The sequence below is a fragment of the Struthio camelus genome, chromosome 8, assembly GCF_040807025.1.
Source record: "Struthio camelus isolate bStrCam1 chromosome 8, bStrCam1.hap1, whole genome shotgun sequence".
NCBI classification, from domain to species: domain Eukaryota; kingdom Metazoa; phylum Chordata; class Aves; order Struthioniformes; family Struthionidae; genus Struthio; species Struthio camelus.
In genome coordinates, this window is record NC_090949.1 from 5,823,676 (window position 1) to 5,837,099 (window position 13,424).

At 50.6% G+C, this 13,424-nt stretch overlaps 1 long non-coding RNA gene across 7 annotated transcripts in view; it reads right to left on the minus strand.

The window, feature by feature from the left end:
• LOC104142647 (uncharacterized) overlaps positions 1–13,424 on the minus strand; it is a 120,390-nt gene that overhangs the window by 106,800 nt on the left and 166 nt on the right. For 4 of the 7 annotated variants that reach the window (XR_011142443.1, XR_011142441.1, XR_011142442.1 and 1 more), the window contains exons 1-2: positions 13,096–13,378; positions 2,769–3,035 (exon numbers count right to left, since the gene is read on the minus strand). This is a non-coding gene — a long non-coding RNA (uncharacterized lncRNA). Of the gene's footprint in view, positions 1–2,768; positions 3,036–13,095; positions 13,379–13,424 lie in introns of those variants that run through there. The other 3 variants (XR_011142445.1, XR_011142440.1, XR_011142444.1) reach the window with 2 other exon arrangements.

The window sequence follows — 13,424 nt, forward strand, 5'->3', positions numbered from 1 at the left end:
ACTGGAGCATCCCAGCTGTAGGACAAGGGAGGCTCAGTAACTAACACAAGGCCAACCTCAATCTACCCAAAGTGCAGCGGGGTTAGCTTCTTCCTCAGCAGTCCACCCACACCAGAGCCAAGAGAAAAGACCTTAACCACGTTCCCAGGGGAACGTATCGAGGGCAGCCAGTAAGGAATTTCAAATTCTGGCCTTGAGGGCTTGATTCAGTTGCCTCACTGTCAACACATACTGCTGTTTGAGATGATCCAGGGTACCCCAGACCTCCACACAGACTCACTTACACAGTGCCTGTAATTTCTGGAGAAAGAGCACCCCAGAGCCTCCCCTGTGTCACGACATGCCGCTCTGAACAACTTGAACAAGTTATTTGTCCCTAAAGCCTGCCTCAGATGTTAAACGCTTTCAGCTCCTGCCTCTCCAAGTACACAGAAACTTTACCCCGTAACACATTCCCGGAGACTCATGGAGCATTTTTCTGCTTAGGAAGGAGCAAAGCAGGCTAAACAATGCCACATTATGAGTCCCTGCCTCACTTGCCTGCCCGCTGCTGCCTGTTTCCTCCCCGCGCACACCCTCAGCGTCAACTTTCCTTCTGCACCACCCATCTTTGGTCAGCATGGTCTGAGCTGCTCTTCAGTTCATTACACCATGGAGCTTGTTCCATAAGTACTTGTTGTTCTTACTAGGTCCAAGAGTCTTTTAAAATAAAAAAAGGAGGAAAAAAATCCGTCAATAGGGTGATATATTGTACTCCCATACTTTGCAGATGGATTCAATTGGCCTGTGATCTTATTTTGCAGATTCCCTTAGAGCACTGTAATTTATCCTGCCAGACATTTCAAATGAGACTGGACAGAGCACTGGAGAAATGATGGGAGGAGAGAGCTCTGCCTTGCTCCCCAGGAGGGACAGAGTGACCAGCCAGGCTATTGCTCACGTATTATCAGAATTAATTATTCAGAGGGCACCGCAGGAGGGGATAGCAATACAAGGGCAGCTCAAACAAGGCCAACAGAGCAGCCTGGTCCCAGAGAGGCTGCTGCCGAAAGCACTCCACAACTCAAGCCTGCCCACTGTGGGCCACATAAGAGGGCAGCAGGAGCACTCACTGCAAAGCACGCTGCACGGGTCAGAGGATGGAGCAGGGGAAAGGGGTCGCTCTACAGCACCAGACACGTTCTGACCTGCTGGTGGTGAGGTCATGAGACCCACGGACCCTTTGGGTGGGAGCAGCAAGGATCTCCGAGTCTGCCCAGGTCTCACCTCTTGACACGCTCTTCTCTGCAATTGCCCAAGGCTTGCAGACCCCCTTGGAGACACCTTCAAAGCCTTGGAGAGGTAGCACTGGCCAATAGGTAGGCCAGCAAACACTTGACTTCTGGATGGTTGCTTTTATTCTCACTCCGTTTTTCTTGCAGAGGTGAAGCTTCAGTCTTCAGGCAGAGTCAAACCACGGAACGTGCTTTATGAGGCTTAGCCTTTCTTCAGTTAGCAGCAGAAGCCAGAAAGGCCCAACAGCCCAGCTATGCCATTTCTGCTACTGCTGATGTGGCTGGAGGTAAAGCTTCTTACATACAATTTTCTCACTTATTTCGCTTTTAATTCCGTTATTTAATAGACTGCAAAAACCTGAACGTGGGAGTCTGAACTACTGTATCTGTGCAATTCACTCCAGACAGGTCCCTTCTATCTTACCATCCCTAATAGACTCTATAAATGGTTTCCAAATCCAGCAGAAGTGGTCTATTTGCTGCCTAGTATACCATGTAATCTTTTGCAGAGGTGGTATTGATCTTGTTAAACTTGCAGCCATTGAAGCCTCAGATGTGCCTCAGCTTTTGCTTTCCTCTAGCAAAGCAGAGCAACCTCTTCATGCCGGTAGCCAGGTAGCAAGCAACATGCAGGTGACAGCACCAGCCACACTGACCTGGAGACAAGATGGTCACCATGTTTCCAAGAGCAATTTAGCTGTCAGTAGAGCCATGGCTGCAGGGTACTTACTCATAAGCAACACCCAGTCTCAAAAAGAAACGTCTGAGTCATTTTAACTGCAAGGAACAGAAACTAAGGACTCTATCTCAGCTCATGACAGGTACTAAATGCTGAGCCCCAGAGCAGTTCTGCTGGTTGCCAACGGATTTTTCACAGTAAGACTGGCTCATGGCTCTAGGCTCACTGCTCCTAGATGTTCACAAAACTCATCTACAGCAGCCTTCCCAAATTCCGCTCACTCATCCACTAAAGGAGAAACTCATGTGGTTATTTGCACAGCTCTCTCCAAAGAGATATAGCCATGGCATTTGGCAGCTGCCCTTCTTTCCTGCCAAGCCACTCTAGATGGCCTCCAAGGCAACATGCCTTCTGTCTGTGGCAAGGAGCTGTCTGCACTTCCAGCCTCACCTGCTGCTTGGGCCCTGCAGGAGAGGAGATGGCGAGTGTGCAGTGAAGCAAGAGCTCTGCTGAGGTAGGAAATGGTTCCTGAAGAGCTGGTCCAGGATCTCACACAGACTCTTGTTGATTTGCCCCTCATTAGCAGGTGTCATTAGCAGGCACTCATCATTATAGCAACCCTATCGCTTACATGAGACAACCATTTTGTGTGGGCCAATCCATCGCTTTCTCTGCTTTTCCCACCTCTTGGTCAATACTTATCACTACAGATCCCTGGAACAGCTCATACCTTTTCCCTACAAAAAGACTCACAATTGACATAGGCCTGCTGGGTCCCAGTCCCTCCCCCCGAACAGCTCGCAGAGGCGACTTACCAGCATGAAGGATAGGGAGCAGGCAAGTAGTGCAGCAGGAGGCCTGTGGCAGATCTCCTCACACAGACAACCAGGCTCAAGTGTTCAGAGACGTGCTAGACTCCTACATGCATCATGCTGAAGTAGACATGAGTTTGTGATGTGGCCTTCCCTAGGGAAGTTTCTTTGAGCCTGGAGCACACTCAGAGATCCTCCCCTGCACTGCTTGGGATGGCTCCAGAGCTCCATAACCTCGTGTAGGCACAGCTCGTGGCGTACAAGGGGGAGCTGGGTGGGAGAGGAGATATAAACAGGCTGCATGAGGCAGAGAAAGGGAAGAGGAATCAAACCTCAAAGCACAAAATTGGAGCTCTCTTAAGATACATCTGCATATACACATGCGCAGACATGTGAAGCTGACCTTCCTGGAGGGAGAACAGCAACACAGTGTGCTGGGGAGGGAGGTAAAGGGGTAGAGCATAGTCTAACCAGACATTTAATCTGACAGAGCATCAGAGCTGGGTTACGTTCCCCACGCTGTCCTGGTAGTAGCACCTAAAGAGAGGACAGACACTAACTCCACAGAGCAACACTAGGACCAGGACTAGTGTCTTTCTTCCACATCAGGGTCTTGCACTGCCAGGTTACAGTGATAACTGAAGGAGGAGGTGATAAGCGGCAGCCTTCTGGCCCAGAGGTGCTGGGGTGCCAAGCAGAGGGGAGACAGAAAAGCAGCTTTCACCCCTTTGACATTCACACTGACCCAACTGTGTCAATGCTGCTTGTTAGCCCATCTGTCATGGTGCTGGTTCCTGCTGGGGCCCCAGGACCTGCAAAGGCTGCTGCCCTTGTTGTACCATTTATCTTCTCAGGTTGTTGGGACAACAGGACTGACAGTTCTATTAGTTATCCTGCAAGGCAGAGCCCAGACAGACCCCCAGAGAGAAGGACAGGGAGCAAACCCAGGAAACAGAAAGGGAACAGGAGGAACAACACAAGGCATGTGGCTCTCGGCTCCAAGGGCCTCCGGGAAACGCAAAGCAGCAGCACAATCTGAGAACTGAAAGCTTTGCAAGGAAGTATGCAGAGAAGAGCCCTGGAAGCTGAATAATGCTCTAGCTTATCATCTATCATCTTTCCTTAGTCAAGAATAAATTACTGTTATTAATGGGCAGGGGACAAAGTCATTCCCACTTTCGGGCTAACCTTTCAAGCCCTTTTTGGGGATGTGACCAGGCTGGATGGTGGGACAGTGACATTTTAGACAAAACTAGACACTGGAGCCTGAACAAGCTGGTTTGCCTGCAACCCCAAAGCTCTTACAGGAAGAAGAATAGGCCATCATTCATTTGAGCTAGGATCAAGATAACTGTGTCCTCATTGGACTGGCACCACGGAGATCCAGACTACTCCTGCCCTAGCCCTGACTTACCTACAATCTTACTCTGGTAACCAGCCGTCTCCACAGTCTCCTGTCTATGAAGAGGAAGGAACATTGCTCTAACAACCTGAAGAAGAAAGTCATCCATACATACATGAAGCCTACATGTCCTAGAAGCAGCAGTTAGGTACCTGCATCTTTCTCTACCCCAGAAAAGGACCAGGATGTTTACTGGCGCTGATCATCAAGGCACTGACAGAACCAGGACAGGCCACAGGCATTAGCAGGCAGATGACTAAACAGGAGCATCCTGCAACTCCTCAGGACACATCAGCAGGAAGTGGTGCTTCAGCAAGATGGCAAAAGAAGTGCCCTGCTCCCAAAGCTGCCAAAGCAAGAGGTCCTCCGACCAGTACAGCAACTGTTTCCTAGTGACACACAGCTGGAGGCAGCTCCTGACTCCCTGTCTTCGCTGGCTTTTGGGTAGGTATCTCACTGTGACTCAAGCTGCCCACCTGCCCTGTCGACATCTCCCGGAAAGCAGCAACCCAGCCAGCACTACGTCCAGCACCTGCCCTAGCAGCTCAGGATGCAGCCATGAGCCAGAGGCCAAGCAAAGGCTTAGCAAAATGAAACACGCTGCAGGCAGGGAGGAGAGAGAGCTCTTTAAGCAAGTCATCTCAATTGCCTTGAGAAAACAGATTGTTAAAACGACGGAAGTAAATGGGTTGCTTGAGCAGTCTCTAACAACTGCTTTCAGAAAAAGCTTCCAAGTAGGAGAGTTGACTGCAAATACTTATTAACTGCTCCTTCCTCACCTTCAAGATATGCGATACGTCTGTTTCCATATTTTGATATATTTTCATTAATCTTCTAGCTGATTACTTACTGTTTAATTCCTCAACCTGTCCAGAAAAATTGTCACCAAGCAACCCCCTAAGCACAACCTCAACTTCTGCACAGACAGGAGAGAAGTTACTCAAGCATCTATACCTATGAACACACGTTACCAGGGTTAGAACTGAAACGGCTCTTTTGACCACAGCCTCTCAAAAAGGTTGGTCTTATTTCAGAACGTGCATAGGAGTGTCAGTCACCCAATTGGTCGCTCATGACAGCCTCGAGCCAAGAGACCACAGGTCCCTCTAATTCAGCATCCTGTCCCCAACTGCAGCCAAACCTGATGCTAACAGAAAGAGCTTAACAGAAGGTAGAACACAATGGTCTTTTCCTGGACGTTTCTCCAGCTTCTAGCAGCTGGAGCTTATAAACTCCCAAGCTGTAAGTTGCTCTAGGGCTGTGTTTAGGTCCATTTAGGTCAAAGAGTTATCTGCCATGAAATTGCTGAATTCCTTTTTAAAGGCTCGTGATATTTTTGGCCTCCACAACATCCCAGGACAACAAGTTCCACGGCTGAATTACTTTCCCCGCGCACATAGCATATAATGCTGTTTGTTTTAAACTAGCAGCCTGATGTTTTCAGCAGGGAGCCCCGGCTTCTCGCGCTACAGGAAACAACAAACAATCATTTCCTAATCACCTTCTCAGCACTGCTTAGCATTGTATAGGTCTCTCTCACAAGCCCTCCTCGCTCATGCCTTTTCCAAGCTGGTGAGTCCTGATCTAGTCTACCCCCACATGAAAGCTCTTTCACGCATGCTTGGCACGAGGAACACCCCTACACATTTCTCGGAACTGCAGTACTACAGAGTTACATAAAACGCAGCTCCCTGCTCCAGCTAACCCCTTCTCCAGCACCCATATCAGTGTGAGCAATATGTTACACTGCGACAGTGGCTCTCCTTTGGGGCACCTCACTAGAGGTGCAGCGCTGTTCTTCTAAAGAACCTGAAGGCCTGTTTAATTTAAGCAGCACAGGAGAGAGAACAGGCAGTAAGAGATGCACAGGCAAAGGGTGCGCGAGAGGCATCCCTGCCCCTACATGAGTACAGAGCCTGCCACAGGCCACTGCTTCTTCAGCAGAGGTCAAAGATTTTGCCCTGAGCAAGCCTGTGCTGGAGGGACGCGCAGCTCGTCATCTTCTGGCTACTTGGGCAGGGGTTTCTGACCAAGGGAGAGGCATCGTGCTGATGGCCAGACGCCCTATGGGCTTTCACAGCCAGCATCGCTCAGCTGGAAGAACAGAGCACCACCAGCCCTCCTTCCAGCAATCCTGTCAGGGTCACAGCAATGTTTCAACTAGAAATTGCTCTCCAAATACAGAAGTACAAAGACGTTTCCATGGCCTGCAGACTCCACCTGCCGCAGAGATCAGCCAGCCCGGGAACACATTTCGTTTTCAAAAGGAGCAACGTGCTGCTGAAACCCTGGTGTGCCACTGAGTCTTGGATTCTTCATGATTATCACCTTGCTTTAAGACAGCACACAGCACGGCTGGTGTTTGCAAGAGGAAATGGCCCTTTCTCCATACACTGCTGTTACAAAACACTTCATCACAAGGGTAGAACCAGCAGGATTCAAAGTAGACAGGATCACAAGAACAAACTGACAGGCATGGTGCATCCGATGGTCTTCATTCCCTGGAGAATCTCTCTTTTATCAGCTAAAGCACTGAAAAAAAGGGGTTGTAGCTTTCTATATACAGCAAGGACATTGCCTTGGTCTGGTGGCAGTTTCCCTATCATCAGAGCAAAGACACTGGGTCACAGCAATCAGATGTGTTTTGGCATCCAAGTGGCAGGACCCCCAGAGTTCTAAGCATGCAGCACCTCTGTGGAGTCCAGATTTGAAAACAATCTCTTTGCCACAAAAGCAGTCCCTCACTCACCTGTAGGCCAAATCCAGGTTTGTCACCTAGCCACACACGCTCCACAGACACCTCCGATAAAGGGACCAAAATATTAGTCCTAAAAATCACAGACCAACATATCCTATGTAGTTCAATCCTAATCCAGCACTTGCAAAGCCCACCAGCAACTACAACAAAGCATCTCTTTCATCAGCATCCAAGCAGAAACCACACACCCAAAGCCTTGGGCCTGCTCATACAGCCCATGTAGCATCTCGACAGCAGAGATAAAACAGCAGCAGGCCTTTTCCACAGGCGCAGACCTCCGTCTCTCCCTCATCGCAATTGTGCGGTCCCAACGGCCTTAATTAACAGGCATGCCTTCTCGCAGGGAACTGCTCTATTGGAACATTTACATGTTTAACTCCTTTGGACAAGTTCACAGGCAAGCAGCTAATCCCCTCCCAGGTCTCAAAGTCATATCAATTTCCCTTTCGAAGCTGAGGTCTCTCCATCAGAGTTCTTAAACTAACGAGATGCACTGAGGCCTTCAACTCTGGGAATATCAAAGGCAGTGGGATTCAATTTCACTTGATTTTCATGTGCTTTTCCCTTTGGAATTAACACCAGGCAGCGTGCAACTTCTCTTCATCTTACCCACTAGATACAATCTCCTTCTCAAGACAAACATGTCAAGTAAGGTGATGCTTTTACCCTAAACTGTCAAAGGCTTCTAAAGTTCTTTTTCGCTTTTTTCTCTATGAAGATAATCCACATCCTCATATTCACATCCACAAATGCAGTACATCTCCAAGACCAGTGGCACAGGGACTCAGGGCTGGCAAGTAGTGCAGCCCCTCCTGCTTCTTACTTGTGTGGATTACATGCTAGGAAAACCAGTGCGTGGTCACAGGCTCAGAGAGGATTTGTAGGTCAGTCTTTCCCACGATCATTAAGAGGTTACAGATCTCCCGCATTTCTGAGCGAATAGCAGGCATGAATCACCCCGTATTCTTCCCAAAGGCAGCCCGTGAGTCTTCTTACCACGTCAAATGCCCCTTTGCCTCTTGCTTCTGCTGCTACCTTCCCAGGCCAACCTAATCAGAACACAGCACTGATGGTCACTCCGTAGGCATGCCGCGTTCCTGCACCAGCCAAGCCCTCCTGCAAGTTGTCAGGGAGGCGGAGGGGACGACCTTTCTGATCTGTTTGTACAGCGCTTACAGTAAAAGGAAACCAGTCTCACTGGTGTAGCCAGACACCGTGTATATAATTAACGTGGCCATTAGTTTCTGCCTTTGCATTTCATCCTTGGGTGTGACGCATAAAAGAAGTGAGCGACTTCACAGAACGCACACAAGGCTTTGGGAACTGAGACCTTTCTATGCTGCTAAGACACAACAGCCTGCAACGGCCATAGCTTGGAGACAACACAGGCCAGCATTCATCACTTTTTAAGCCTAAACGAGCAGAGTTGTGCCATACCTGGCAGGATATGCAAGAAAGGCAATGCTCCTTTTGATCACAGATGGGTTTGGAAGTCCCTCTGTGTAGCAGGAGGCTGTCAGGAACATAGCCTGGGGCAAAATCCAATTCAGCAAAGGGGGCCGGGTGGCAGGGGGGGAACTCCTACTGGTGCTGATTCAAGAGGTTTTTGAGGGAGGATGTTCAGTAGTACAACCAATGCCCCCAGGATCTCTATGGGCAGTGAACCCCAGGTGGCAGGGGAAGAAGATATTGCTGTAACTGAACTAAGACAAGTCAGTTCCACTTTATCCCCCGCCGTCTTCTCTTTTTCCAAGAGTGAAACAGCTACTTTTCCACAGATAAAGAAAATAGAGTCACCAACCATCTGCCCCAAACAGCTTAGCCCTGGGCTCTTGTTTCAGGAGACCCACGAGGATTCAGAGCAAGAGACCCAGATCTGGGATCATCGCTCCAAGTTCATCTTTTGAGCAGCAACTGGGCTCCCATTCATGTTATTTGTAGAGCATGTATATTAAACATGAACTGTTTAAAGGCAAAAGGCACTGCCTGTCTGGTATATTCCAGGTTCATATGCAGAAAGCCTAATTTTTCTGAAGATACCTGTTTTATATGGAAGGCCTCAATTGTTACCCCCACTTTCCAAAACCTGGAAAACAGAAGCAGGAAGGGACTTGCTCAGATTAGCACAGCCTACTTCCCACAGATTCAAAATTATGCTCTTTTCTTGTGCACGTAACAGACAACAGCCAGTCATCCCAAACCTTACATTTGATTCCCAGCTGGTTTCAGCAGCAGGAAGAGGCCAGTTTAATAGATGTCGTGTTGCATCTGCCCTCCCCTCCCGACCCCAGTTCGGAGCCTCAGGTGATGTTAGGTTCCATTAACCAGACTATTTTCCACCTGACGTTGCAACCAACAAACCCTCCCATGCCAGTGGCATCTGAAGCACCCCTGCGAGCCTCTCTCCTGTAAACGCTCACGCTGCTATGCAGGAGCCTAGCCCTGGGGAAAAAGCCAAGCCAGCCTTACTGTGCCATGCCAGGAGCCTGCAGGTTCAAAGGCCCGAGCTGCACCTTGGAGAGCAGAGTTCACGAACACTTCATTAGAGCTCCATCAAGGAGCTCCCCGCACTGCTCAGCAGCTCCAGATGAGCCCTCCATGGCTGTGTGACAGTTAGCACCACAGGACAACCAAGGTTTCATTAATATTCATGTTCCATTGACACTTGAGCAAGCAATGAAAGCTTGTTTTCTACAGCAGATCATTAAGTGGGGGAAAATGAGTGACCTCTTAAGACCAGCTGCGTCACAGTTGTCACCAAGAGCTGAAGGGACAGCGACAGGGTCGTCACCTAGCCCTTCTTTTAATAAGTAACAGCTCTAAATGAGCATGGCCTTGCCACATCCAGCGGGATACACAAGAGCCTGAAAGCTTCTGAGAAGTGGATGCCAAAACTGCAAGCTGGACACCACAGTGCCCCTGTGCAATAGTCCTGTCTGAGGAAGGCTGGGTAGCAGGATGCTGCCATGCAGTGGGGAAGTGATGAAGTGGCATCTCACCAGCAGATCAGATGTGTAATTCTTAAATTAACTCACAGTCCGAGACAGTGTTTCAGGCATGGTTAGCCCCCAGCTCAGTGAAAATGCCCTCAGCCTGCCTCTAGAGTAGCCCAGCCCAGCTCTTACACTCACCACATCGCTTTCCCTATTTAGGCTGTCCTGGGCTAGCGGCAAAGGTGGTCGGTGTTTAATACAGAGACTGTCCTCACTGATCAGGGGCCCTTCCCCAGCAGATAAAATCTTCTTCTCTGCAGCATCCCTAGGGTCATGCAATCTATTAGACAAGTAGCGTCAAACTACTGCCAAACAGCATCACTTTAAGACGTTTCTAGGGAGTGCCTGCAAATTTGGGGGAGACACAATGGGGCAGTGTGGGTCCAACAGGCCCTGGATGGGGGCAGGGGGGATCTACCTCCTTCCTCCCATGAGCCTGACGACTGGGTCTGCAGTGAAGGTGAAGGGTGACGTGCAAAGGCCAAGTGGCAAAAAACTTCAGCAGGAGACACGGGGAAGAGGGCTTTGTCTCACTGATGCTCAGTTCTTCACCTTGTCTGTTTAAGAGCACATCCCCAGGGAGATGCAGTCGTGCTTTCCCCAAGCAGGGCAGCAGGACAGAATTACATGCTGCTGCTTTCCAGCCATAACTCCTCTGCATTGGGGAAGGCTAATCCCAGGCACAGAGAGCACATGCCTTTGACAGCCTTCAGGGATTTACCACTGTTACTGATTTCAGAGCTCCCACATCCCAGTTGGAGGCTGCTGATGTGTTTCCAGCACCTCTAGACTGCACTGTTACTTTCTAAGGACTCGAGTCATGACTGGCGGACAGCAATAAAGCTTTACTGAGACAAACAAGACCAAGAGCTGAGAAGCGGACTCACTTTGGAGGGAGTCACAGACATGCAGCCAGCTGCCTTACTGCCTGCAGAAAGGCACCGGCAGCCTCGTTCAGCTTCCAGCCGCTTTGCCAGCAAGGCTTTAAGACTTCCTGGATCGAGTAGCGAAGCTAGACATCATTAGGCCCTCCTAGTCTCTCTAGCAGTTTTGTGTTCAACCTACTACCCCTGTGGGCAGGTCATAGAGGAACCCAGAGGTGCAGATCCATTTCTGAACATGGCCTAGATTAGAGACATCTTCAGCTGCCCTCTACCCGGTCCCCCCAAGGGTCCTCCTTAATACCCAGCCACTGCAGAGACGCAGCAAGGCCGAGGGGAAGCAGGCAGAGACAGAGTCCTGCAGCCGGGGAGCCTGGCACATGCTCGCCTCCTTCTGAAAGCGCGTCTAATTTGGGAGCATCCCACTGCTTCCTCTCAGCTTCCCAGCTCAGGGTATTTAACAGAGAGCTCCCCCAGGCAGCAATTACAACACTCCACATAGCAGAGACTTGATCTCAGATTACAGGCCTTAATTGCTGTTATCAGTCAGAGTAACAATTAGTGTCAGGTTAATGCATTTCCAGTGCTCTCAAGAGAGGATGAGGAGGCAAGAGAGCGTCTTAGTCCCAGTTTAACGCGGGTTCACTGGAAGGCCATAAGAAAGCAACTCATAGACAAACTTCAAAACTGAGATACCCCTCTCCAGCCACCCAGGTGCTCAGTTTCCCCAGGATATTTAGTGCAGCTGCACAGGTCTGTGAATCCCCTCTTCCCTCTGGAAGGCTGAGCCCCAAGCACCTCAGAGAATCACTCCCAGAGCATGCGCTAGTGCCGTGACATAGGGCAACAGGATCCCCTGTCTTCACCCTTATCTGAGCAAACTAGCATGGTTTCCCACATTCCACAGGGCCAGGCGGACTTTGTCCCTCAGCACAGATGTTCTCACCACCTCGAAAGCACCCAAAGCAGCAAGGTAAAAAAAAAAAAAAAAAAATAGATAAACAACAAACTCCCTCCAGCCCTCTCAGCCGAAGCAGACAGCTGCTGGCCTACCCCTACCTTTCTCCAGAAAGACGCTAACAGAAGATCCCCTCTCACCCATAACGAGGTGCCCCCTCCCACAAGAAACCACCATCATTACCCACAGCCTCTCCTTTTTTAGCTCTTCCCTTGAAGCCTGACACCTGATTCACATACACCAAGCGCACACCAGACAAGGCAGATGACTCTTGCATGACTCTTGATCCCCCACAGCACTGAGGCTAAACACTGTAACAGGCCACACGCAAACAAGCAAACACTGAACTCCTGCCTGCTATGCACGGCTGAACACGGAGCTGCCTCTCCTGCAGGGATCTGCAGCGTGCTCCACTTTGGAAAAACTTCACTGCCCGACTCCAGACAACTTCAGGGGGATCAAGAGTGGAGTCAGAAACTCCAAAATCTGAGGAGCTATCCCCAAACGACAAGATTCGTTTCTAAAAATATTTTCCCTGACGCTTTGACCCCTTTCTATTCCTGTGCCAACATGCAGGAGAATCTCCCCTTTTGCTCAGGTAGAGACTGCTTGCCATCCACATCCCTCAGAGGAAGGCAGATCTGCCATTCATTTCCAGCCCCCCCAACTCACATCTTCACTGCACTCCACCCATGCCCTCCTCAGTTCACTTACTTCAAATGCTGCCTGGTCCCTGCAAGCCAGTGCACAGCCAAACAACATGTTAATTGAGCATCCTCTCCTTGCCAAACCTGTTCCACCACTGCAAAGTTACACAGGTAAGAGATCTCCTTAAGTAGATTATCTTCCTCCAAAAAAGAGGCTGCCAAAGGACCAGGACAAAGGCCCACCTTCCATCTCAGAAGAGTAAGAGGTTTAAAGCTCAGGGCGAGAATTTCACTTGCTGCTCAGACGGCTTAAAAATCAAGTCAGAAGACCGGAGGAGAGCAAAAGGCCGTAACAAGGCCAGGGAGGACACACATTAGCCCCACAGAGGGTTGCCCAGAGGCACGGGTGCCAGAAGTGTCCCAGATGCAGGAAAGAGGGGGAGGAAGACATAGCAAGTGCAGGCCACAGTATACCAGAAATATGGGGAGACACCCAACAGGGATGCTGCCCCAGCGCAGTTCAGAGAGCCTGGTACACACGGCCCTGGGGATCACCTCTCTCCACACGCCAAGAGGAGAAAAACTACCCCAGGACTAGGAAGCTCACTTGCAGCAGATTCACTTGCGCTGTCTGGTGCAACCTGCATGCACCGTCCACCCGCGCGCAGGCCCGCACAGAGGTCAGACTTACCGCAGCGCTGACGTCCCAGGCCTCAGCGGCTCGCTTCTAGCCGGGCGGCCCCGCTGGGTGAAACCTGGCAGGCATCGCGGCCCTGGAAAGACAGAGAGAGCCGGGTCGGCACCGCTGAGCGAGCGCTCAGAGCGCCCGCGTGCAGCGCTGCGCTGGCCCGGCCAGACCCAGGGCCTGCGACGCTCGCGTGGCGGAGGCCCGAAGGAGCCATCCCACGCGCACGGCGGCTCGCGTTCCCAGAGGCGTTTTCGAGGGCGCCGTCTGCCTCCCCCTTGCCCGCAGCAACCAGGGGGACCTTCCGCTGCCACCGGCGGGGAGGGACGGGGGCT